This window comes from Crocodylus siamensis, chromosome 1, assembly GCF_052110815.1.
Source record: "Crocodylus siamensis isolate JL-2025a chromosome 1, ASM5211081v1, whole genome shotgun sequence".
In the NCBI taxonomy this organism is placed as follows: domain Eukaryota; kingdom Metazoa; phylum Chordata; order Crocodylia; family Crocodylidae; genus Crocodylus; species Crocodylus siamensis.
Window position 1 is genome coordinate 108,899,467 of NC_143395.1, and position 25,796 is coordinate 108,925,262.

Here is a 25,796-nt window from a genome sequence, read left to right on the forward strand (position 1 = left end):
ACCATGGCTGAGAGAAGAACAATATTTCCAGCTTCTATGGACACCTCACTTATACAACTCTAAACATGTTATAAAAGATGAGTCATTGTGATTATCCCTATTGTGACACATGTGGAAACTGAAGCTCAGAGACCCAAAGATGAAATGACTTCCAACATCACAATTTGTTTGGAGCAGACATATCCGCCCCCACCTCCCTTTGCAGCCCTGTGCTCATTCCACTAAGCTAACAGCTTTTCCTAAAGAAAATGATTCCCCAAGAGATCCATTCTAGTTTCTGTGGGGCAAGGGAAGTCTGGCAATAAGCTTTGCTCTGCTGGAGTCCTCTACTGTACTGAGAAGCCTTAATTTGTATCCAAAAGCCTCTCAAAGATCAGCCAAGAGAGGAATACAGAAAGGGAAAGGCAGAGCCATGCTGCTTCCCAGTTTAGAGGAAGGGCAAGCCAAGATAAATAACTTAGGAGAGTCCTCTGCTGAGGTAAACTTGTCTTTTAGTTCATGGGTTATTTCCACTTGTCAGCCAACTAGATATTACAGTGTGTGGAAGCAGCCTGCTGAAATTAAGTGGAAATGTATTTCCACTATGGTTCCAAAGAATGTTATTTCCTTTACAAATCTCTAACTCCAGGCCCTCTTGGCAATGTTGTCACCTACTGCTTGGCTTTCAACACATAAAAGAGAGAGAGAACAAGAAGGAGGAAGCCTTTGAATCAGCTTAGAATACTTGCCTGCACCTTCTGGAGTTTAATAAAGGAAGCAAGTCAACACAGCAATAAAATAAAGCAGGAAATATGTTTCTCTCATGTGGCAACCATCAGTAGGGACACAAAAGGGACACTCAATCAGGATGAGGATTCTTTACATTCAAGTCTTCTTCTCTCCAGTATGCAGGCAACTTTCCCTCATTTTCCCTGGCATGCTGGAAGCAGCTGCAACTGAGGCAGCCTCTTTCTTCCAGACTTCAGCTGATTTCTAGAATGACAAATCTTCCTGGCCAAAACAGCAAGAAGGTTTGAACCTTCAGCAACAGATCTGTTCATAAAATGCTCACTTCATACTTTCCTGAGTTGCTACAAACTGGATTTGCATTCATCAGCTCATGTTGCCTTGTTCAGTGAACGCTCAGAAGGGCTTTTCTACATCGGCATCCAATTTACTCTTGAAGGTGTTCAATGTAGGTGCTTGAACCACCTCCGCTGGCAGACTGTTCCAGACCTTGGGGGCTCGGACAGTAAAGAAATTCTTCCTTATGTCCAGCCTGAAACGGTCTTGTGGGAGTTTGTGACCGTTCAACCTCGTCATCCCTTGGGGCGCTCTGGTGAACAAACATTCCCCCAGATCCTGGTGGTCACCCCTGATAAACTTACAGGTGGCCATCAGATCACCCCTGAGCCTATGCTTTTCCAGGCTAAAGAGTCCCATGGCTCTCAGCCTGTCATCGTAAGATCTGTTTTTCTGACCTCTGATCATGCACGTGGCTCTCCTCTGGACTCTCTCAAGCTTCTCCACATCCTTTTTGAATTGTGGAGCCCAAAACTGGACGCAGTACTCCAGCTGTGGCCTCACCAAGGCCGAGTACAAGGGGAGAATGACGTCCCGGGATTTGCTCGAGAAGCATCTATGGATGCAAGCCAGTGTTTTGGTTGCTTTACTAGCCGCAGCATTGCATTGCAGGCTCATGTTCATCTTGTGGTCAATGATGACCCCCAAGTCTCTTTCTTCTGTAGTGCTAACCAACGTAGCACTGCCGAGCCTATAAGGATGCTGCAGGTTTTTCTTCCCAAGGTGGAGAACCTTGCATTTATCGGTGTTAAACACCATCAGGTTCTCGTCCGCCCATTTGCTGAGCTTGTCCAGGTCAGCCTGGATCACCCGCCTATCTTCTGGCGTGGATGCTTTGCCCCAAAGTTTGGTGTCATCGGTGAACTTGGCCAGTCCACTCCTGACTCCAGTGTCCACATCATTAATGAAGATGTTGAACAGGATGGGTCCAAGGACAGAGCCTTGAGGGACCCCACTGGTCACAGGGCACCACGATGAGTGACTGCTATCGATTACAACCCTCTGGGTCCGACCACGGAGCCAGTTTCCCAGCCAGTGGATCGTGGTGGAGCCAAGGCCACAACTGGCCAGTTTGGCCATGAGGTGATCGTGGGATACCAGATCAAAGGCTTTTTTGAAGTCAAGATACATGACATCAATCTCTTCTCCCTTGTCCAGGTGATAGAAGGAAATGAGATTGGTCAAACAAGACCTACCCGCAACAAACCCGTCCTGGCAATCCCTCAGGATGTTAGCCTGGGCCAGTCCATCAAGGATGGTCTCCTTAATAAACTTTTCTAAGATCTTCCCCAGGACAGAAGTCAGGCTAATGGGCCTGTAGTTAGCCGGATCCACTCTCCTCCCTTTCTTGAAGATCGGCACCACATTGGCCTTCTTCCAGTCTTCGGGCACTACACCAGAGCGCCAGGAGTTTTCAAAGATCCGTGCCAGGGGCTGGGCTATGACGCTCGCCAGCTCCTTGAGTACCCTGGGGTGCAGATTGTCAGGGCCGGCTGGCTTGAAGGTATCCAGCTTCTCAAGGTATTCCTTCACGAGGTCAGCATTTATGCAGGGTAGGGGGTCCCCATCACCCAGATCTCCCTGTCCCATAGCAGGCATGGGCGTCCCATGGGACTGATGAAAGACTGATGCAAAGTACCTATTTAATAGGTTGGCTTTTTCCTGGGCGTTAGTTGCCCCATCTGGTTTAGCAGGGGTCCAACATTGCCCTTGCTTTTCCTCCGGCTCCCCACATATCTGAAAAAGGACTTTTTGTTGTCCTTGATGCTTGAAGCTAGTTGGAGTTCAGTTGCAGCCTTGGCTTTCCTGGTTTGCTCCCTGCAGGACCGGACCAGTGCAGAATAATCCTCCTTGGAGGTGAATCCCATCCTCCATCCTTTGTAGGCTTTCCTTTTTAGCTGCAGGAGGTCCGCTAGGTCCCTAGAGAGCCAGGAGGGCTGCTGTGCCTTCTTGCTGCCTTTCCTCCGTGTTGGAATAGATTTAGCTTGTGCATTGAGGATTGCTTCCTTGAGAAGCAACCACTCTTCTTGAACTCCCATCTCCCTGGGGTCACGGTCCCTGACGGCCTGACCGACAAGCCTCTTGAGCTTGTCAAAGTCGGCTTTTCTGAAGTCAAGGACTTCTGTGTTGCTGACTGACTTGCCAGCTTTACGGCGGATGGTGAAGGTGATCAGCTCGTGGTCGCTGTCACCCAGCTTCCCATCGATCACTAGGTCGCCGATTAGGTCGTCCCCCGTAGCCAGTACCAGGTCGAGCAGCGCTTTGCCTCTTGTTGGCCCATAGACTTCTTGAGTCAGGTAGAGGTCATCCATGCACAAGAGAAAGCTTTGCACATTCAGGTTGGCAGCACTGCTGCCAGGCAAAACAGACTCCAAGGTCTCCCCTAAAGGCAGCAGCCACATTACAGAATACAATTAGCAGAGCACAATAAGGATGTTCTGCTGAAGAGTAAGGTTTGTATACATACAATAATCTTAAAGCACTAATGTCTTGATTAGGATAGAGACAAAAAAAACAAACAAACACATAACACTTCAGGCTTTTCATTATGAAACAAATGTGTGGAACACACCAGTAAAGGCAGGGGTAGTGGTTCACTAACTTCTTGCTCACTGCCAAATAAAAATATGAAATTATCTAGAACAAGAGGACCAATAAAAACCTTGACGCTATTAAAAGACCTATTGTTTCACAGAGACTCATCTCACTTCAGAGTTTAGCAGTTGGACAAAAAGCTGAAATACCACAGTAACTTTATTGTGAGAATCAAAAAGAAACATCCTGTCAAACTTACTTACTAGAAAGACATGGCCTCCCAACCCACAGTAGCCAATCAGAAATACTAACATGGGCCTCCTTACCCCCACACACATGCACAACAGGAATATCTCTAATCAAAATAATTTTACTGAAAACACTGACAAATGATGCTAGAGGCTGTTCTGTATAACAGAGGCCTCCTCCGTACTGAGTTGCTGAAGGCAGGGTGTGGACAGGGACAAGAAACAGGTTCCAGGCAAGAAAGTACCAAACATAGTCACAAGGCTTATGTATACCTGCAATTTCTTCTCTTCCCCATTTCAGCTTCTGTAGAGTTTAACACAAAAACTTAAATCTATGATATTAAGTATATGTCTGTAAACTTTTTGGAAACAATTTATCTAACAATCTATACTTGGACAAAAATTGAGAGCACCAACACGTTAAAACCTGAAGTTTCTCTATTCTAAGAAAAAGCTACATAATACATATTGTCTACATAATACGGTCATCAACCCCAACCAACGGATCTGCTTCAAAGGTTTCTAAGTTTGGTGGGAAAGGATTTCTACAGTATACTTTTAATTCCTCAGAAACTTAAGATGAAGGTTTTCTACAGTTCAGTCTACAAAAGGAGATAGTTTGAGAAAGCAAGACAACCTATAACTGTTAATAATTGATGTTGCTCTCCCTCCACTTTTTACTCTTCATCCTAGTAAGCACTAAGCCAAGATATTAAAAAATAAGCAGGCAAGACCAGTTGATAAAATGCATTCTAAACACACCAGAAACATTGTATTTAACTTTAAAAGGCTAGTCTACAAATCTTACAAAACCTTACATGTGGTAAAAGTAGTTGTGATAAACTGAGGAAACAGCTCCTATCAAATATCATCATTCTAGCCATGAGATGCAGAAGATCTTTTAAAGGACAAGTCACAAGCCAACTGCTAGTTGTCTGGTACAACAGAGGGACAAGCATAAATGAGAATGCACATAGTAAATGAGAAGCACCCCTTTGAACAGCTCTCTATAAGAGACGAAGAAGGCGGCACATCAGGAGACAGGCCCAAAAGTCTGTCAGAGAGTTGCTGCCCGTGGACAACCACACTGTATCTGTAGTTTGATGGAAAAAATGAGAGGAATATTTTTCCTCCTCCCAGTTCCCTCTGACTCTTCCACAATGGCTAGGGACAGAAGTTACATATAGACCAGTTAAGTGATCAGAAACTGATTTCAACTTGTAACAGAACAGAAGCTCAGTGCACATAAGCTAGTTTCCAAATGTCCAAAAACAATTTAAGATAAACCTGGTTGAATGTAGTATCAGACTCAACTGATTCGGGTCAAACCAGTTTATGGAACTTCTGTCCAAGATCCCTCCCTGGTTCAAATTAAATCACAGTCCCCCCATGCAGGCAGAGTCTTCCAGACACTGCCGAAGGGAGGGGAAGGCTTGCTTTAACACCCCCCAGCTTCTAGCCTGAGCCACTGCATGCATGTGGCTGCATTTTGGAAATGTCTGTTCACTTGCTTCTAAGTTCAATCTACGTGCTTTAGACTAACCTGAAAAAATTAGACAGATTTAGCCTCAGGGTTTTTGTCTGTCGGTACCTAGCCTTAAGGGTCTTCGTCGAACTGAAGCTGTGTGTGAGGAGCAAGGATTTGATTCTTAAATTTATTGTAATGGAACCAAACAAAAAAAACCTAACATTGTTTTCATGGGTTTCAGGTAGAAATTTCTTTACACCAAGGACAGATTATTTTTTCACTTTATCAGTGCCTTTCCACTACTCAACACAAGTCTTTTATAAATGCACAAGAGCTCCCACAGCCTGCAAGTCATATTTGGCCAATAACTGAAGCAAACTGGCTCAACTATTTTCCCCATCATACACATATTAGTATTTAACTCCCCCTTCTACTTGATTTATGGCACTTCTGAGTCACCAACACAATAGGCCTGATATGGCGTCCAAATAAATGGCCATTTTATCAGGAAGTTCACAAAAAACTTGAGAATTATACTTAAAAGAATAAGAACTTTGACATATCAAAGGGGAAAAAAAAACATTTAAGGAAAAATAAACCCCCACTCGGTAGGATTACATAGTCAAACTGAAAAACGATTTTTTGAGCTGTTCTAAACTTGCTGGCCTTTTGTTTAAACACAGACACACATGTTGAATAACTATTTAAAAAGACAGAAGAGTATTAAATGTGCTATGCCATATCAGGGTTAGAAAAGCATGTGTAACTGAGACCATGGAAAGAGAACCTGTGGAATGTGTTATGTTAATTTAGCAAAGCTGCTCTCTAACGATCAACAGAATCATGCAGAATGTATCAATTCTGCACTTTGATGCAATAAAAGTCTGTTCTGGAGTATATGAGCCACACTAAGAAAAGCTATTAGAAAACTCTCCAGAGATTCACTAAATTATTTCTCTTGTATTAGGTATTTTTGGCAGGAAACTTTGGTATAAAAGGAAAGACCATACATTCCAAGTTTACTTTCCTGAATTTCTAGAAAAGTAGGAAAGCAAAATCTGAAACCAAACCAAAATTTTTCCTACAAAGAGATGGACACAAATTAATTTGCCTTCTCTCATTGTTAAAAATAACATTTGGAAACAATTCACAACTGGAAAGGAAGGTGGGCGAGGGACAGGAATAATTCTTGTAGCTTTAAGCAAAGCTTGCATATTTTTGCTTGTGTTTATACGATTTAAATAGTATAAACGTTACATTCAGTTTATCACTGTAAGTTGATCACACAAACCAAAAAATAAAGGCTTTATATTTAAACTTTAGTTTTCAACAGTCTGGGGCAGGGCAAGAGGCACGTACAGGAACAAAAAAAAAGAAAATTAGACCTCTGGATATCCAGGTGTCTAAAAAAACCTCTCTGCAGAAGAGTGGAGCAAGGCACAGTCCCAGACTGTGCCTGGGAGTCAGTCCTCCAAAAGAGACGCTCTGGTGTCAGCCAGAGCACCTCTTTTGTTTTCCTGCTGATTCCGGCCCCGGCACTGTCCAAGGTAAGTGTGGGGTTGCAGGAAGATGCGTTGGGGGTTGGGGAGTGGCAGGGGGGATATCCCCAGGGCTGAGGAGGGTATGGACCCGGCCCAGCCCCGTGCGGTTCGCTAGTCCGGCTTTGCACCGGAGCAGGTCGCAGGGCTCCGGGAGGCATGCACAGTGCCCAGCTGGGTCCTGCCAGCCCTCAGGCCCCTCTGCCGCCCAGGTGAGCCAGACCCGTGGCAGCAGGACCCATGGATATCTGGGCATCTAAAAAAACTGCTCCGCAGAAGAACAGAGCAAGACACGGTCCCAGACTGTGCAGGCTGGGCCCATGGCAGCAGGACACATGCCGCACCACATTCTGCCACCATGACCCGGTCCAGCCAGGTGGCAGAGAGGCCCCTGGCAGAGTGGGCTCTAGCTCCCCTGGCTGCAGATCTGGGAGGAGCCAGGCAGGGTTATTTTGCCCCAAGTGGCACAATTTGCTTCACAACGAAGTGCATGTCCAAGCACATGTGTTGAAGCAAAAAGCCCCAGCTCAAGTTTGCACCGCTTCTATTTGAGCTGCTGCAAGCACACATGCACATGACATCTGAGGTCATAAGCCTCTGTAACAAGTTATCAAAGCAAATTAGCTGTTTACTGCCCACACATGCAGCACATGTGTTCATAATACTTGTGAGCAGAAAATCTTGGTGTTATTTAAACTTTTTTTATATTATGGTCTGTTTTTAAAGACCCATAGCATAAGCCCACCTTTATTAACACCATATTTTCCTCACATAAACCTGACATTTTTGCCCCAAACCAGCTAGGGGAAACTGGGATGTGCCTTATGTGATGGATCTACAAGGTCCAGAAATTTGGTCACGGGGGGAACAATGGCAGTGTTACTTACCACTCCCACTTTTATTTTGGGAACTACTTGCAAGTCCCTACCATTGCCAATATCTCCGTTTACTCCCCATTTCATCTTTTCCTCCATTCTCTCTCTCAGAGCCACCGTAATTGATGTTGCCACTGCTCCAGCGCTACCAAATTTCTGGACCCCTGAGAGTCTCTTGGCCAGATCCTCCACAAGCTAGACTGGACTAGTGTGCAGGGTCAATGCACAGCTGGACCTGGCATCCAGTCCCAGACCCAGCACATGGCATCAGACCTGGTGTGTGGCCCCAGACTGGATCTGGACCTGGCACATGGCTCCAGATCTGATGCACCAGACTAGGCCAGAATGTGGTTGGACCCAGGGCACAGCCCTGGATCTTGTGTACCAGATCAAGCCAGCATCAGACCTGGCAACCCCAGGTAAGATCTTTTTTGCCCTTCTTGCTGCCTTCCAAAAACAGGATGCATATTGTATTCCAGGACATGCTATATGCAAGAACACACAATAATGTTATTTCATCCAAATGTGGGTATGAGAATATAGGAAGGGGAGTGCATTATAATTTATAATTATAGGCTGATAAAAGTTTGCACTGGTTATAATTAGGGCTGTCAGTTAATTGCAATTCACTTAGCAATTAGCACAAAAAACAAATTAAACACACTAATTTTTTTTAATTGTGTTAATGGCATACATTGTTTTGACCAGCAGAGCAGACCAGCTGAAACCTATATGCACAGCCCCATCTTCGGCCCGCCCCGCCCCGCATCTGCTTCAGACACACCAGCCCACACTGAGCAGTGGCAGCAGCTGGGCATAAGCTGCTACTTGACAAGGGGGAAAAGCAGCCCCTCACCGTTGCCGGGACCTTCTTGCTGCAGCCGCCCAGAGCCTGCACATGGGCTTCCTCTCTGATGCTGTCACCACTGCCTCTGGGCCGCCTACCAGGGCAGCACTGGCAGTGCAGAGGAGCTGCACAGCATCCTGGGCAGAGGCTCTGGGTGGCTACAGCAAGAAGGGCCTGGCAACAGTGAGGGGGAGGGGCCAATTTTCCTCCACACCGAACAGCAGCTTCTGCCTGGATGCTGCTACTGCTCAGCGTGGGCAGGTGAGTCTGTACCTGGCATGGGGTGGGTCGAGGCTGGGGCTATTCTCACAGGTTCCAGCTGCTCTGCTCCAGCCAGGGTGAGTCCGGAGCAGGCCAGGGGCTGTGCATGGTTGGTGGTGGCAGGGAGGAGCTGCAGAGTGCACAGGCCCTGGGCAGTTGGGTAGGCAGGTGCTGACTATTTTAACTGGGCAATTAAAACTGCAATTAATTTCAGCTTTTTTTTTTTAATCTCACAATTCATTTTTTCAATCCTTTGTCAGCCCTAGTTGTAATTTATCCCCTCTGACACTCATGCAACCATCTATAAACTTTAGTATACTGGGTCCTGCAGTAGTACAGATTATATGCAATAACTAAGAGATCTATTTTTAGGGCTATTACATGCAGCACAACAACAAAACCCCGGAATTTATTAAAATTTATTTATTAAAAGCCAAAACACATGGCTTTACATGCTCTGGAAGTTCACTAAACACTGACGCTTGATAAAAAAATGCAAGTTACTAAGACAAAAGCTTTCTAATCTGAATAACCTGAAGTAGTTTCTAAGAAATTCACCTTTGGAATTACTACCAACTCTTCCAAGAGAAACACAGGTGGGTGCTACTCCACACAGGTATTTGAAGATAACCACCACTGCCATGAATTGCATTTAGAAGTCCACTCCTGACAAATAGATGTGATCAATGCTTACTGCTTGTTCAGAGAGGTACTTAATGCAGTAGGTATCCAATAAGGGATACATTTTGTATCTAATTTTTAAAAAAAAATTTAAAAAAAATAAAAACATAAAATCACTGTTCGACATCCAAAGATCATTTTAATTATGATGTGCCTAGTACAGAACTAGTATAGTACAGAGGAGTTTAGAATGCAGTATAGAGGACAGTATAGAACTTAGCAATGCTTTAACTACCTCACCCTAACCACTTGTAAAAATAACAGGCAAGTTCTGCCCTGATTTAAACTCCTTGCTTCTCCATCAACTTGAAGAGAGATGACTCAGCAAGACATGATGGTAAAGAGCACTGTATTCTCTAGCACAAATATTTGCATTCCACAGAGCTTTAGTAGCCAATGCTGAGAGTTTGGTGACATATTGCCTGCCAGTATCGCACAGGGTATGAGGGAATTGGGTGTTCTAGATGAAGTAACTGGGGAGGAGAGAGGGGGAAAAGGGATTCACACACTTAATAGCTTTTGCAATCCAAGTTCATGGCACACATCAAAAAGGCCTCCTTCCACTCCTGCTTCTCTCAGACAAGCTTCTTATATGCTATTCTCCCCTCAATATCTCTTTGCACTCCCCATTTCATCTTTTCCTCCATTCTTCCTCCTTTTACCACCAGCTCGGTCTGCAGTCCCATTCTTACCTCCCTACATGCTCACCATCCTATACAATTAATGATGGTGGTGGAAAGAGTCACCAGTTTCAGCCTATCATACAACACCAGGGGAATGAGCAGGTGTACAGTTACTGTGTATTGCAGAAGTGCTTGAAACTATGTGCATGCTACAATGGGTTCCTTGAATTCCTCTTTTTTTCTCTCTTTGGGGTGGAGCTGGGTGTTGGCAAGTCAGAAAACAAGAATCAACAGGCATGGCAAAAGGCTTGGTGCTCCTTCTACCTTAAAAGCAGGCAAACTGTACATGAAGCAAGTGACAGCTGTGATGGGAGACAATTAGAAAGCACATAACACAGAGAAGGGGCTGGGCTTGCTGTATTAAGCCCAGGCCTGAGCTGGAGAGCCTGTCTGGCCCTGGAGCCTGCTGAGAAAACATCTTCCAGGCAGGATGCCTTCAGCTTCTGAATAATACCCAAGAGATTACAGCCTGTAGTAACACCTGGAGATTAGAGAGGGACTAAGGGGAGGAGAAGATACTAAGGCCTGGGAGCAGGGCCAGTGCCCCAGAAGTAGAGCTAGAGTATGGGTGAAGGGGGAGAGAAAGGACCAGGATAGAGGGACTAAGAGGGTCTGGTACCCAGAGGGGACTAGGTACCAAGGAAACTGAACGCAGACGGGACCAGAGCAGGTCTGGTGCGGGGGGAACACGACAACAGAAGGGTCCAGCACCTTGCAGGAGATTACATACCCAGGAATAGTGCAGAGATGGGAGCCAGGGTGAGATCAAGGACAGAAAAAGGACGGATTTAGACCCGGGAGCAGGACAAGAGTGGATGACAGAGTACTTGAGAATCGCTGAGGCAGCCTTCGTTTCCTTAAAGGTATAAGCACGTTAAGGCATCGCAGGTGACCAGAACAGGAGGACCAGGGTAAAGCAAGGGCAGAGTAGCCACCGGTTGGGGGGTTCCCCCTCAGCTCTTCTGTAATTGCAGCAGTATAACATTCAGAGCAAATTCCTAAAATTATTGGAAAAATAATCTTAGAGAATATTCATTTAAATTGGATTCAATCCATACTGACTTTACATCTCTGAAAATAACTTTTTACACTTTTAAAAGATATAAATTTTGATATTGTATACTTTTAACCAGTCACCTTTGCGTTATTGTGGCCCCATCCGTTATGCATAAGAAGAGCTTGCTCCTTTATCCATTTTACAAATAAGATACTTAAGACCTGTCCATAGTCTGAAAGCAGTTGGTCCTGGAAAGTACAGGTGTGAGTGCACCTGGCTCATCCAAACTCACTAATGTACTCTAGAGACAGAAGTTTGCCAGTGAGACTGCTCTGGCCGTGTCTGCAGCCCCTGCTCTCAAATGTACCATAGACTGAGGGGTCGAAGAGCAGGTTTTAGGGCAGCACCCCTTAGGAAGCTCCAGATAATCTGGTGGTAAGCATGCTCTGACCAGTTCACATCCGTTCACTGATCCATAGAGTGGAACCACTTGCTCTACGCAACAACTGTGCCCCAAAAGAAAAGAAATGCTCCTGTGCAGCATATCTACCCTTCAATCATTCTCTTCAAGGCTTAACTGTCACTAAGCAGAAAAAATATTTTTGTTACCTCAATATACCACATATAAAACAATAAGTTCAGTAAGAGTCATGTTAACAGGAAAATAATAAACAAATACCTAAGTGACACTAGAATCAATGATTTCCAACTTCTTCAGGGTGCTGCTTCTTTCACAAGTATCATCCTGATGAGCAAAAGCTATTTGATGGGTTGCATGTGTTCATGAGAGCATACTAAGCAAATCAGTATGCAAAGAGGTTTACAATTTCAACCTTGTTCCTTAAGGAATTATGTTCTTCTATTTTCATTTTTATTTAGTATTGCAGGCAAATCAACTCTCCCCGGAGGTAAAATTTTGTGCAAATTAGTTCAGAAAGAAGCCACAAAAAATGTGATAAATGGCTCTAGGAACAAGTCATATCTAATCCCATTTCTAAAAGCTGCTCTTACATGCATCTTAATTGATATTCACTCCAAATAGAGGAGGTTAAGTCCCAAAACAATATAATCATTTTGGCTTTCCTGTAAATCCAAACCAAGATTATCTATGGGATCCTTTGTAAGAAGGAAACCCAAGCTAGGAGTTAGAACTTTTGATCTTTGTATTTCATTATTTGTTTTTACTTTAAAATTAAGTGGTTAGAACTTAATTGTTTAATTTGTTCACTTGCATCCTCTAGTTTCCTATGTGGTGTGAGCAAGACAGAGAGAGAGGGAGAGAGAGAGAGAGAACGAACGAACGAACGAACGAACGAACGAACGAACAAGAATATTTCTACTGTAATTGGGCTCTGACCTGAATTTTATAAAAAAAAAAAATACAAAGTCTAGAATTGTTTTGCTATTCACATAATCATAAGAGCAATACAAAATTAAATCAGTGGCTACTGATTCACTCAATTATTCCTTTGCAAATACAGACTAGAAACTAAAGGCCAGCAAACAGAACACTGTACAGAACCAATCTGTTATGGCATTCCCTCCCCCCCCCCGCAAACCATCTCTTTAATTAAGTTATTTAATATGGCAATTACAAGTGGCTAGTTAGACAGCATAGCCAGACAATTATGAACACATGTCATGGTTTCAAGGAACAGCTCCCACTTGCAATGCAAAGAGTAAGAAAGAACCCTAGCAAGAGTTTTGTTTATGTACATCTCTTATGAAACAGGACATTCATGTCCTGCTAGTGACTGCTTTTCCAAAAGAATTGCACAAATAAATTTTATACATTTTCTGTTTTACTTCAGCTCCTGGGGACATGTGTAATTGCTAGATTTATTAAAAGTCAAATCCCACGACAAAAAGGTATACATGAGACTATATCCCCTAATTATAATGAAATACTTTAAAGTTGAGTTTTGTTGGATTGAACTCTCTGATCTCCATTCCGACAGCGGAAGTAAGTGGATAAGAACAAGACTGTAGAAAGGTACCACAATCACAAGTCAAGGTTTTAATAAGCAAAATATTTTCGAACAAACAATCCTGAAATACTGATGAAGCCGTATAAATTTCAAATTGTATTTCTACAGCTTTTTTGGGAGGGAGGGGAGGACTGAAAAGGGAAAATGCCCATTATACAAGCAGTTTTATAATAATAAATATCAGGCATTATACCTTGAGATATTCCAAAAGTCACCACACAGAGTAGCCAACAGAATTCAGTTACTCAGTTATGTCTACTGCAAAATTAACACTAAAGCATATCGCAGGAATTTAAATTATAACATTTAATAAAAATGTTATGAACTCAACCAGCATTTCTTTAGTCATTTAACATCTACTTCAATGCATACTACTCAAATACAGGCACACGATTAGCATAATCACAGATTACTAAAATTGACTACTTCAGATAGTGTCCAACTATTCAAATCCCAGAACATCACCTAACTAATCAAAAAAAAATGAGCCAAGAGATGTTATGTTATGGTTTTCATATTTAATACCAATAAGACTATTATATTCATAGAGTCATAGAGAAGTAGGGCTAGAAAGGACCTCCAGAGGACATCTAGTCCAGCCCCCTAAGGCAAGATAATCCCTATCCAAATCATCCCATATAAACCATAATCTAAACTCTAAATGCACACTGTATCATTAGCTTCACCACCAGCAGTATTCAGCTGTTAAATCAATCACCCTTTCCACAAGCCACCTTGCTCATGCTTAAAGCCCCACTTAACTTGAGCTAAAGATTTTTGTTTGCAAACAAAACTCCAAAGATTCCCATTTCTTCACCATGGGACAGCTGCCATGTGGGTGCCAAGCATGGGGTGGATGATCTGTACTGCCCCCCGCTGACCTGTGGGGGGGCTCTGCAATGAACCCGCCAATCCCTGTTACCAGAGCTGGTGAGTGCGGGGCTTTTTTTCCTCTTTTTAAGTTCTGGGAAGCTGGGGACGGGCGGGGGATGGGGCTGGGCAGGGCAGCCATGGGGGCTTCTCCTGTGGCTCCTCTGGCTGTGCCCGCCTCTACCCCAGCAGGGGAAACTGCAGGGGCTCTGCCTTGCTGCCACTTGCCCAGCCGACGCAAAGTGGGAACGCAGGCGTGGCCTGCTCCAGCAAAGCAGGCCATAGCACCCACTCTCTTGGACAGACTGTATAGTTGGGAGAGATGTTACACAAGTGTTTGGGTGTGAACAAAAACCAGGTACATTTTGAGCTCTGTCATCTATGGTTCTCTGATTTAGCTCAAATTGTGCTGGCTTCTTTCCCACATGTGAAAGGCATTTTGTGCCCAAAAGCTCATCTATCATCTTTCCCCAACTATTCAGTTTGTCCAATGAAAGATATCACTCAAAGATCCTTGTATCATATTTCCTAGACAATCAAAACAACAATAATACTCTAAGCCCATTATGACTTTAAAGTCACCCCAAAATATGTAGAAGAATATTATTTTGTTATTTAAAAATGTATTTATTACTAGTTTTGGTAGTGCTAGGCATTTGTTTTCATTTGTTTAATTTGCTTTCAGACTCTCCTGGAGAAAAGCAAAAAAAAAATATATCTATATCTATCTCCAGTGCTACAAACCACTATATATAAATCCACTTACAGGTAAGCTAAACTGTTTAAAAATAAATAAATAAATAAATAAATAATAACAACAACAACAACAACAACTTAGAAGTCTTAGAATTTTGAAGACTGATAAGATGATGATCTTATAGCTTATTAGAAACACTAGTATACAAGAGAGAACAAGTTAGCCAAGGAAAAGGCTATATGGAGCTATAAAACAAAAAACAAAAATACTCCCAATTTTTTTTTAAAGGTTCTTTCTTTATTGTTGAATATAAAACTCCTACCTCAATATTGGTTCTCTCATTCAGAGAGAAAAAAAGAGAACAGACAGATTTAACTCTTTCCCATTTTAATAAATACCATTTTGTGTCATTACCATATTTCTAAGAATAAGATTTCAAAACCTGAAGAATATCAACTCCTAATACTATATGGCAACAATAATGATGCCTTCCATCCTGCATTTTTACAAACCATGTTAGAAATCCATAGTTAATAAACAGTTCTGAACAAAGAAGATACATAGGCCTAGCCTCAACTGTGGATAAGAATAATCTATCACTTCATACCACCTCAATTAACAAAATTTCAAGCTTGCAATTGTTCCCCAGGCTACACAAGACAAGGAGTTAAGACATGTTTAAGTTATACTACATGCATTAGTCTCCAGCTGCCAGGAGTGCACAAATAACCTTTCTGAATGACCTTTGAAAAATTCATAATTCTTCCATTAAGGATCTGGCTTCCAATGTACCAACAATTAAACACTGCCTGTACTCAGGACTACATAGTAACTTGTCTTTTTACACGTAGGCACAGACTTCATGAAAATGGAACCATATTTCTGGAATTTCCTCCAACACAAGAATAAGAGTGCAAGCCATGACTCATCAAAACTAGAGAAACCATCACTGGATGAAAACACCTGGTTAAAAACTTTGAGTCCTCAAAAACATCAAATAGAAATTTGTGTTTGGTTTAAACATGTTCCTCTTTATCACTGCAGAGCCTTTTTTCAAGTATGTTTCCACTGGAATGCTAATCTGTCTGTGAAAGGGAGTAGGGGAGAGAAGGCAGGAGTCAATCACTTTGTATAGTCAGGCAAAATTAATTACTAATATTCCTATATCATCTTTCTCCAAGAAAACTAAAATTCTTTTGATAGTAATAAGATAAGCATCATAATTACTGGGCTTTGCCCAAGCAGTGGGGAGCAGCGATGGAAGCTGCAGTTCTGGTCAGCTCATGTTCAGAGTTGAGGTCCGTTAAAGAGGCCCCCTGCTGAAAAGTGTTGCCAACACCTGCTCTAGTACAAATGAAGATGTATACATTTTAAGACTGTATATTACAAAGTGATTTCCAAATTTTATACATTTGTTGAACATTCCCAATTGTAATAAGAATGGTAGAGCATTGGTGGGCCACTAATTCCTACCATTACAATTTGAGAGTGGCAGTTAGCCATGTTAGTCTAAGGCAGGGCAAGGTGTAACCTTACAGCAATGGTTCACAAACTTGTTAGACTCAATACACTCCTCAGAAAATGCCAGCTTCTAGCTTTAACTCTTTTTTGAGTACAGAAAAACAGGAGAGTAATTCTTCTGTTGCAATGAACTGAGAAAGACCGCAACTGGTCAGAAAGGTTGTTGATTCTGGACACCTGCTTGAAATCTCTGGGTTTCTCTTACAAATCATGTGCAAGTGTCTGTACATTTGAGAGTGCTAATATTGCATGGCACCCCACAGTACCCTTAAAAGGATTTCACAGGACCTGCACTGAGATTCATTGCTTTAGAGTGTTTGAGAAGCCATTATAGGCAACAGTCTACTTCATGAGATGCGATGAATCTGATGAAGTAAGCTATTGCCTATGAAAGCTTATGCCTCATTAAAATCTGAGATATAAATAATTCAAATATCCTTCTGAAGTACAAACCAAAGTCCAATCTAAAAATGCAGCAAAATCCCTGTGTGGATTCTCCTTTCTTGCGCACAGTTTTTGCCCCTAGGTATGACATATAGCATGCCACTTGTTTTCTAATTAAAATAATAAAGTAATGAAAACTGCAAGAGTCCTCCAGTTAGCAGAATTCATGCTGTATTAACCAGGAAATACCTTAAAATTGACTGAGGGAGGAAAAGCCTCTTCCAGGCAGTTTTTAAATGGACTCTTTAGAACTGAAAGTCTTTAGTTTATGAAGAATGATGACTATAATCCCCATTTCAATACAATTGAAAAGGAAGGTAATATCATAAAAGAAGTTTCTTTTGCCTGACATATTGGGAGACTTTAACTGTAAAAGACATTTGTCTTGTAAATCTGTTTCTTTTTTAGCTTTGAACTCTTCTTGGGATAAACAACACTCCCATAAAGGAAGGAAAATCTCCCCCAAAAGTCAGTAATTTAATTGAGGGCTTAAATTTATTTACTAAGGGTTAAAGATAAGATCAAAATCAAGGCTTGAGTGCAGAAACCTACAAGATTAAGAAAATGTTATCTACTAGATAATGCTGCCGTTCTTAACTCCACAGACCTAAAGCTAAAACTGAGTGCAAAGCTCCATTGTTTATTGAGTCCCAATGATCAATAAGGGAAATGAAGACAAAAATTTGCAGAAGCATGGGCCCTCAGCTAAAAGCATCCAGTCAGCAGTACCATAAAGTCTGAACTCGCCAATGTCAGCTGAGCTGCGTTGTAGTGGCTATTTGTAAGGAAGGAGAAAGGCAAATCAACTATGTGATTTATACCCAGAAATGAGCAGGAAACCAACACAGTGCAGAGTTCAATGGAACGCAGGCAGTCTCTGTCACTTCTCCAAGCATGTTGAAGCTCAGTCTAATTCTTTGAAAGAATAGCATTACATTAACTTAGTCTGGAAATTAGCGTGAATGACTGTGGCAAGGACTGCGCTAGAGGAAAACATCACAATTACTATGCAAAATTTGGAATCTCCAAAAACCAACAGAGATGCAAATACACCCTTAAACAATGAGTCTCAATAAAAAGATTTTCTAGCCCTTCGTTAATACGTTTACCTAAAATCCCATGGTATCTTCTAGCATGAGCTAACAAAGATTTGTGAGGTGACTGCCATTCTACAGTACTTCCTTCAATCCATTCATCAAAGCTTGGGCCTTAATAAAGATTTCATAGATGTTTAGGGTCAGAAGGAACCTTAGTAAATTGAATCTAACCCCCTGCCCTGGGCAGGAAAAGGAGTACTGGGGTCAGGTGACCCCAGCCAGGTGCTTGTCCAGTCTCCTCTTAAAGACCTCCAAGGCAGGAGAGAGCACCACCTTGCTTGGGACCCCATTCCAGATTCCGGTCACCCTTACCCTGAGGAAGTTCTTTCTGGTTTCTAACCTGAATCTGCTCTGTCAGTTTGTGACTGTTGTTGCTACTAACTCTAAGGGGTGCCCTGGTAAATAGAGTGTCTCCTATTCCTTACTGTCCCCCCCCATTCCCCGATGAATTTGTACACGGCCACTAGATCCCCTCTCAGCCTTCTCCTGCAGAGGCTGAAGAGATCTAGGTCCCTCAATATTTCCTCAAAGGACCTTACCTGCAGGCCCCTAACCATCCGAGTAGCCCTCCTCTGGACCCTCTCATGGTTTTTCACATCCCTCTTGAAGTGCAGCGCCCAAAACTGGACACGGTACTCCAACTGCAGCCTTACCAATGCTGCATAGAGGGAAAGTATCACTTCACTACACCTGTTTGTGATGCACCTGCTAATGCATGATAAAGTTCATTGGGTTTTACTGATCACTTTGTCACACTGATGACTCATGTTCATCTTGGAGTCGACTCTGACTCCAAGATCTCTTTGTGCTGCTGTGCTGATTAGGAAGTCATCTCCTAGTCTGGTTCCTAATACTGGAACAAACCCAGACAGTTTCTTTAATTTTTCCCACATCAAAGTGTTTTCAATTTTACCGTAAGCACATGAGAGCATGGAAAAAGAAATGGTTTTGACTGTGGACATCTCTCTATCCTGCAGATAATAAGATAATTAAAAGAAATGAATGGCCTTGATTCATGGCTGACATGAACCTAATATTTGACTACTAAGCTAGAATGTGGCTGTATGTCTGTGCTCAAGAAAACGTCTATAAAGTTGTCAAAAATATTTTGCAAGTCATGACTTAGATATAAAATTCTTGTGTTTATGTCCCCCCAACTATACAGGAGGTCCAATAAAATATCACTTGCAAAAATCCTTGCCTTTTGCACTTTTACCTGGACCATCATGGCTAAAACATAACCCCAGCCCTACCACAATGTGAATTTATGTTGTTGTTTTACTGTAAGAACAGCAGCTGACTTTTACGGTTTTTCCTTGCTAATAGTTTTAAAAGTCCACTTCATCACCAAATTGAAAACAAAAACTACTTGTCTTTTCCAGATTTGAAAGCACAAACTTCAATTTTAAAAGTGATTGCCTTTTTAGTCATTTTTAAAAGTCAAAATTACCTGGGGAAAGACATTTTTAATATGTACGTACTAGAAAATGTGTCAATACTAGGGGAACCAATGAGGGCATCCTATCCATTCACACCTCTGCACTCTTCCCAGGCACCAACTTCGGCGGGGGGGAGGGGGGAGGAAGTGGCTGCTGCCAGAGGCTGTACCCAAAAGCTGCACAACTGTAACTGCACTTGCAGCAGCAACCAAAAGTTCTTGCTGCCCCCAGGTGCCAAGCACCCATCCACATTCCTACACTGCTGATCCATGTATGCCATTTCCAGCAACAAAGCAAATTAAGAACATATATGGAACCCAAGTGATTTCTCTACCTGACAAATGACTACCTTAAGGATAACCTATGGCTGTGACCCATAATCACTCCTTCTGTTAAGGCTACCATTTTTCCTATTGCTGCTTACTAGTGTCGATCAAGGAATATAGCCTAGCCCAGGAATGCTCAACCGCTAGTCTGCAAGCTAAATCCAACCCCTGGTGCTGTGTATCCTGTCCAAGGTTGAGCCCTGCCAGACAGAGCCCTGCACAATAGATCAGGCATATGGGATCTGATCCCAGCACACGGGGCTGGACAGAGGGAATGAAGGACCCAAGAGTCCTGATCCTGGTGATCCCAGCTTGTGAAGATGGCACAGGAATCTCCAGGCCCTGATCCCAGCATGCAGAGCTAGTGCAAGTCCCCAGGGCCCTGATCCCAGCTGTACAGGGCCTGGGGCCCTGATCTTGGTGTACAGAACTGGGTGCAGGTGACATGATGCCCTGATCCCAGAGCAGAGTCAGCATGGGGACCCAAAGCTTGATCCTGGCATGCTGAGCAGAGGTGGAGCTGAACAGAGGTGGCACAGGGGCCCCAAGGCCTTAATCCTGCCACGTGGAAGCAGTGTAGTCCCGTGATCCCCATAGAGCCAGGCAAAAGTGGTTCAGGGCCAAAGGCCCAATCCTGGCATGTGGAGGTGGCACCAGGTCCTGAGGCCTAATTCCAGCATGCAGAGGCAGCGCAGAGTCCAATCCAACCTGTGGACCAGCCCCACATCACTCATCTGGCTTGCAGGGCCGAAAGGTTGAATCAGCGATCTACCATGGGATATGTGGACTGAGCAGATATGATTGTCTTATCCTCCTGGTCTCTCTTTATGTCTAGTAATTGAATATTGTACAGCAGGGGTTGGCAACCCCGGGCACAGGTGCCAGAGTGCAGCACGTGAAGTGCTCAGCATGCACACCTTGGGGTGGATGGCAGAGGAGGGGCCGGGGCTGCACTGTCACAAGAATCAGGCCCCTTGCAGCTTCACCGCCATCCACCTCCAGCACACCAACATCTTACAAACCGAGTTTGCAGGTGTTCTTGGCACTCTGTCCAAAAATGTTGCTGACCCCTGTTGTAGTTTGCCATGACACTACAATTTCATGGAGGACTATATGTTCCAGGCCACCACCCTCTAGCAAACAGATTTACCATAGATTTATATCCTGACCTCCTTCGTGCTCCAGGTGAGCTTTTCTAAAAATATTTCAACGTTACTTTGGTTAATTTATTTCTCTAATTTATTAAAAACAAACAATATTATCCTGGTATATCATGAGTTGGAAATAGGACCTCATAACAGAGATACCTGACCCATCTCATCCTCAATGGTACTGGACTTTTCTACACCAGGTTGTCACCTGAACAACTACATAACGCTAGAAAGTATAAGAGAAACTACATCAGGAATTTTCAGCTCTCCTCATAACCACTGCACTTTGAATCATTAAGTCATATTTTGCTTTTTTCTCCTGACACACTTTACCCCCATCCTATCCATTCACATCCTTCCATTCTCACCTCTGCACCTTCAACCATACAAAATCAGCTATAGACCTATTAGTGCTAGTCATTACATTTAAAGCACTTTTTATACACTTGGGCACCATTTTAAGTAATCATGCATAAAACTGAACAGCCACAGAGCACTGCACAAACAATGACAAAGTTCACATTACCCTCATGATGTAGTCAGGTAAGTCAGGTATTAGCCTCATTTCACAGTTGGAGACACGGACACAAAAAGATTTAGTGGCTTGTTCAAAGTAAGGAACAAAACAACAGCAACAAAAGTATGTGAGCTAATCTCAAAAGAAAAAAGCGATAGTTAGACATAGAAAGGAAACATTTTAAGAGATTCAGAAATGGCTGTGCTGCTCTAATTTATAAGTGACATAAAAGAATACCATTGTGTGAAGTGAAACACCTCATGAAGCTATGCTTTAAATCACAGAAGTGCAATATATGCCTAAAGAACTGTTTGTTTTTTTTAAATAGTGATGTAGAAGGGTTTCCCCTTTGAATATTTTAAGATAATGGAGAACATCCTTGAACCCTTCACACTAGCACTTACCCCTATTTAAGTGTACTATTAAGCTGTTCATCTAAGAGAGTGAAAATGTGCTTACCAAATGCATAATCCACTACTTTATATACCCCAAAACACAGTGCAATTAAACTACACACTATATTCAATACCAAAAAAGAATGAAAAAGGGAGGGGGATTAAAAACAACACTAGAAGCAGATCCAATTTCACACACAGGGGATTACAATTGTAGAGAATACACATGCATTCTTTACTGACAATAGTGCTGTGAAATGCTAAGTCGATTGCCAGTACTTTCGAGATTTAAAAGATTTTTGCCTAAAGCATTCAAAAGTTTGAGGCGACACTGAAGAATGGAGTAGCTTCCAATCCAACAATAGTAAAAGGGAGGAAGGGAAGGAAAAAATAAGAACAGAACATCATCTAACTCAACAGCAACTGATGACCTTCAGTTGACATCATTTTATACTGCTCAAGCTATAGTAGTTAAAAACAGAGTACCCTCTGCTCTTTTAAAAGATTGCCTATCCAGAGCCTCCTGCTGGCATGCAGGCTACTACTAGAATTGCACTGTATGTGTGCTTAAAGTATGCATTTTTAAAGTAATAAAATAGATTGCAACCTGTGACAACAAAAATGAAAACAAAAACACTTTAAGCAAAACTAAAATTGTTTATACCTGAGTATGGGGTGTTTCTTTTCCTGGATCTCCAGAAATGTGCTCCTCGCAGAGGCATTCTTCTTAAATCAATGCTAAGGTGGACTAGTACTCCTCTATGAGAATAATAATCAGGGCAAAGCATCTCTGAGAGCTGTTGTGATTTTTTTTTTCGTCTCTCCCATATGCAGCCAAGCAGGACAAAGCAGGAGCAACCCCGTAGGGAGGAAGACAGTTTTACAATAGCTAATCCCAACAATTGAAATTCTGGACAAAGAAATGTGCTTTGAAAATGCGATATTTCGTCTAACAGGATAAGACTCCTGGGATGACATGAAAGATTCAGTAATTATCAGCCTTCAAAAAAATAAAATAAAAAAAACCCAACAACAAAAAAGCCTCCCTCTGAAGAATTGTTCATGATGATTCTGTTTCCAATCCTGGATATTTAAATGAACTTGAAGGAAACTGGCTTTTTAGCAACAACAACAAATAATAATAATAATAATAATATAAACATAATACTACATATAAACATCTAGAGATTTTGAAGAGATACTGTAACATTTCAATGCGATTCACTTCAACACTCGGTTTTCTGTTAGAACACCATTTAGATATTGTTTTTTAGTTTTCTCCTTAAATCCCTCATAAGGGAAAATAATGTTTTTTTCTTCTCTTGCAGTGATCCTATGGAAAAACATCACCACCAAAAAGTGCTTGGATCTATACTTTTCTCCCTTTGGATGGACTCACTTCTCTCAGTTTCAGCATCACAAAAGGAAGCTTATAGAACAGCAGGCAAAGAGTTACCCCACAAAGCCCCTGATAAGAAGGCAGCTGAACAATTAAACTGCCCATACACAAAATGCTTTCACATACTAAGCAAACAAACTCCAGGTGGAGTCCTCCACCTGCCCTATTCTGTTCCTTCAAAGCAGGTGCACAAGCATGTTTTGCTGCATATTTATTCCTAAAGGAGTAAATAAAGAGAAGCACCTGAGACTGCTGAAATTCATCAGAAAAAGAAGTAGGACCAATACTGATCAAGGCTAACAAGATTTGAAGATACTGTGCCTTAGGCAGAGAAAGTCATCAACATGGTCTTAGATCCTTTCTTTACCTTCTAATCTCCTGTTTGGCTTCTTCATTCTATTACCAATACTAAGGGATTAATGTGACATGCATAGAATTTTATTTTACAAAAGACGTACGCTTCTGTTAAATTCCTCAAATTAGTCTTCAAAAACATCAGATCTAGACCTGTACTTTAATAACTCTTACTTTACTGTACAGCATATAGTATATATCCCATTTGCTCTAGCATATAGTCATTTTTGGAGACAATCATGATGAAAAAATATTGTCTTCGTGAAAATAAGTCAAGATTTCCATTTTTGCCTTAAATTATACAAGCTCATAAAACCATTAAAAAAGCATTAAATGCAATGTAAAACTGTGTGTGCGTGTTTCTGATCTATATTTGTTATTAAGAGAGATATGGGTCTACAAACAGGGTGAAAAGTGCTGGAGTTTATTGCTTCCAGGTGCAGCATTTACATGTATGCTGGGGACTAGAGCACATTGAGCCAAGGCAGTGCAGTCCTAGCTGGCAGATGATGCAGGGACTCAGCCTTTCAGCCCAGAGCTGCTCCTCCTGGCTCAACATGCTATGTAGGGGTTGGCTAGGCAGGGCAGAGGGGTGATATAGTGTGAGGGTAGGCAGCCCACATTGGAGCACCCTCATGCCCCAGCCAGCCCTGTCACCTTCTACATGTGCATTTTGCCGCACGTAACGACTTCACTGTAGGATAGTACTGGTGTCAGGTAGTACTGCCCTACAGTGGAATTAATTAGTTTACTGTGGCCTAATAATGGCATACATGTGATGCTTTACTGTGGAGCTACTTAGCTCTGCAGTAAAGTGTCTATATATTTATATTTTTTGCAAACATTTAGGGCCTGATGCTGCCAGGTTCACTCGTAACAAGGTCCATCTTATTCCATGGCTTAAATGAGATTTGTCCCCACTAGTCTCTAGAACAGTGGTCTCCACCTTTTCTTCTTTTTTTTTTTCTTTTTTTCTTTTCTTTTTTTTAAGTAGCAGATCAGCTCTGGTTTAAAAGCAACCCAAGGATCTACCATGTGCCACCGCCACTCCCCAACCCCCCCACCCAGCAGGTAAGTTGTGGGAAGTGAAGGGGGAGCAGATCAAGGCAGAGGGAGAAAAAGTTATTTGGCGGCGCACCTCCCCAGCAGGTAAGTCCCACCCAGCTGGGACCCCACTCAACCCCACCTCCCTGCTCCTGCCTCTGCAGCACTGTCCCTCACCATGGAGGCCAAGATCTAGCCCCCACACCTTCCCTCCCCCGCGGACTGACTTGCTGAGCTGGGGCACATGAATGCATAAACATGGGCACTCAACCCCCTCACCCCAGCCTCGGATCAACTCCAGAGGGCTCCGAGATCTACCACAAGAGGCTCTGAGAACTACCGGTGGATTGAGATACACCGGCTGGTGACTGCTGCTCTAGAAACAACCTGAAGTACTGTACAGAAGACTATGATTTTCTAGTTTATTGAGGAAACCATTTAATGGGAAAACTGAATAAAGGGTTCTGGAACTTGCCTAACACCATGGTAGCCAATTCTGGAGCCAGTTTACAATAATGGAGTTCTCAACTCCTAGATCTGTGTTCAGACTACAGCTTTCTGTGTGATAAATAATCAACCTTTGTTGAATTATCCACTATTGTAGTCTTTCTTAAATCATTTTAAACTGAAGAAAGCAAAATAAGTTATGGATGCAGAGGGTTTTTATTATACAGATATCTGCATAGTTTCTTCGGTTGCTGGTTACTCTTACAAGAGACTGGGATTCTGGAGCTTTGGTGAAATGTGCAGTGAGAACAGGAACTACATAAGGAAAAAAGAAAAGCAACCCACAACCAGCAAAGAACTGTTCCTTCTATATTGTACAATCCACAATGGGTCAGCTGCCAAGTATCAGATGAGCCATCTACATTTAGAAGGGAGGGTAGATGTACATCTAATACAGACCAACTAAAATCACAGAAGCTTATGTATCTCTACCCTGCATTTTTGCCTGACTTCAGACCAACATGGTTAACCACCTATTTCTGCATTTAGTTAGCCTGGTGCAACACAGTGTATGCTTAAACCATCCCTGAAAGATGCCTATGCAGTTATTTGAAAATTCATATGAAGATGCTACATTTTCTCTGGGTGTTTTGTTCTACCTATTATGGCATTTTGAAAGAGAGTCTGTTTACTTGTTTGTTTAATAAACTTTAACCTGAATCTGCCTTCCTGTAGTTTAAACTTCCCACTTCTTATCCTGCTTTCAGTTTGAGGGAGCAATTGTTCACCATTCTCTTTATGGCAGCTTTTCACATATAAAAATAGCTAACCTGTTACCCTGATCTTCTTTTCTCCAAACTATACATTCCCAGCCCCTTAAAAACACTCTTCATATTGCTTGCTTTCCAAACC

General features: G+C 42.4%; 1 protein-coding gene and 1 long non-coding RNA gene across 4 annotated transcripts in view; one reads left to right on the forward strand and one right to left on the reverse strand.

Annotated features, from left to right (window-relative positions):
• The window catches only part of NHSL1 (NHS like 1), a 284,707-nt gene that overhangs the window by 194,972 nt on the left and 63,939 nt on the right, over positions 1-25,796 (reverse strand). The window lies entirely within an intron of this gene.
• LOC149873190 (uncharacterized) lies at positions 6,770-24,396 on the forward strand. The gene is made up of 3 exons (XR_016439847.1): positions 6,770-6,860; positions 7,838-8,145; positions 22,969-24,396. It is a non-coding gene; the product is annotated as an uncharacterized LOC149873190 (long non-coding RNA).